Genomic DNA, 2076 nt, shown 5'->3' on the forward strand with positions numbered 1-2076 from the left:
ATAGCAAGTTAACCTTAGTGCTCATCTCAATGGTAGGATTTATCTCATAGAGACCGCTCCTCTTTGGTTGCCCAATGGATGGAATCTCAGTCCTAGCTGCTGAAGCATGGTGTTGGGAGTTTTCACTAAGGGTCTCAAAAAGTTCCCATGCTTCATTCTCATTCTTGTGCATGAAAGTCCCACCACAAGAAGAATCAACCATTTGCCTATGTCGGCCTCTAAAGCCATCATAAAAACATTGAACCAATTGCCATTTAGGAATAGCATGGTGGGGGCACTTTCTAAGTAATTCTTTTAGTCTTTCCCAAGCCTCATGAAATTGTTCTCCTTCTTGTTGGGAGAAACTCGTTATCGTTCTCCTAATGCTATTGGTACGGCCAATGGGGAAGAACTTTTTAAGGAACTCCTGTTGCATTTCTGCCCAAGTAGAAATTTTAACATTGTCCAAAAACTGAAGCCAATGCTTAGCTTTATCTTTAAGGGAGAATGGGAAAAGAAGTAACCTTAAAGCATCAACTGAGAGGTTTTGAATTTTAACCGTGGAGGACACCTCTAAAAACTCATCTAAGTGCTTATAAGGCTCTTCATTGGCAAGTCCATAAAAAGATGGTAGCATTTGAATCACACTAGATTTGATCTCATATTGAGCCGCCTCTATGTTAGGCAACTTAATACAAGAAACCGGAGTATATATCGTAGGAATGAAATGCTCACTCAAGGGCCTCATTGGAGGCTCATAGTTTGCCATGGTTCTTTGCCTTCTAAGGTTGGCCAAAGTCTCTTCTAACTCTAAGTCAAGTGGAGTCAACTCAGGGTTTAGGGACCGACGACCATGCATACACACAGAAGAATAAAAAAAAAAAGAATAAGCTAAATAAGTAAAATTAAAAGAAAATAACTATAGCAAAAGGGAGAGTTTAGGACGTACCTGAAGCGCAATCCACGTGATCTGTCGAACAAAAGTTACACATGTGGGATCTGAGGGATGGAGATTTTTAAAAATTAACCTAAACAACCCAATCTAATGCAAATATTACAATTGAAAAGTCCTAAATACAATTATATCTAAGAAAGAAAAGATAACAACCTAAACTAATTATCGAATCGCTACTCTTGTAGTTACCTACAAAACAAAAGAAAAAGAGATTAGTTAAATAAGCAAAGAAAAATAAAAAATTAAAAACACTAAAATTACTCTAAAAATTATGCCTAATTGACAAAAATCAATCCTAGCAACCGTGCTTTGGTTCCCCTGCAACGGCACCAAAATTTGATCGTGTCGTTAACCAATCAAAAATAATATCCTATACTAATCTAGCAAGCAGAAAGTACGGGGTCGAACTATGGGGAACTGAAAGGCTAAGTCACTAAGATTGAATTCAACAAAACTAAATTTAAACTAAATCTACTAATTAATGCAAAAATGTTAACTATGAATATGTGAAGATCTTTGGGATTTCGAATCCCCAATGCTTTTCCCTAACCGATATAACTCTACACTTCAAAGTAAATTAGGGATGGTCTTCTTCTTCAGCAATGAGAGATGAGTGCCGCATTCGCCGTCTTCTTCTCTTCTATGTGGCTGGCTTCTCTTTTATGTCTCCCGCACACAATGAATCCCCTTTCTTTACCCGTCGATTTGACCTTTATTCTTTCGTATTTTGGAAAACCTCAAAACTAGAAAGTTGTAGATATTTTCAATATAGTTCCATAGAATCTTGAATCATTGAAATCAAAGCTCATACGAGAGAGATATGCCCAAAATACTGAAGGTAGGGTTGTTTACCCGATTTTCAGATTTATTACCAATTTTGTTCCTTAGACCTCCACCTATTTCCAATTTGGCTAAGATCTCACTTTTCATGATTTTTTGAGCAGAAAGATTGAATGCCATGATTTAAAATCCACCAATATCTAAAATATTTGCCAACTTTACTCCATATTATCTCTAATAACCAAAATCACCTTATTCCTGAAAAATACACAAAAATACTCAATTAGGTCTCTTTAATTAAATAAGTATGGGGAAGTAAATCAAATAAATAATGGTAAATGCATGCTTATCAGTTATACCTA

The 2076-nt window shown here is 36.1% G+C and overlaps 1 non-coding gene across 1 annotated transcript; it reads left to right on the top strand.

The window, feature by feature from the left end:
• Positions 1–260: 260 nt before the first annotated feature.
• Positions 261–367, top strand: LOC148998859 (small nucleolar RNA R71). Its single transcript, XR_016171093.1, has one exon. It is a non-coding gene; the product is annotated as a small nucleolar RNA R71 (small nucleolar RNA).
• Positions 368–2076: the final 1709 nt, after the last annotated feature.

The sequence above is a fragment of the Hakea prostrata genome, unplaced genomic scaffold (assembly GCF_041222555.1).
Source record: "Hakea prostrata isolate BN-2017 unplaced genomic scaffold, UWA_Hpros_2 contig_108, whole genome shotgun sequence".
In the NCBI taxonomy this organism is placed as follows: domain Eukaryota; kingdom Viridiplantae; phylum Streptophyta; class Magnoliopsida; order Proteales; family Proteaceae; genus Hakea; species Hakea prostrata.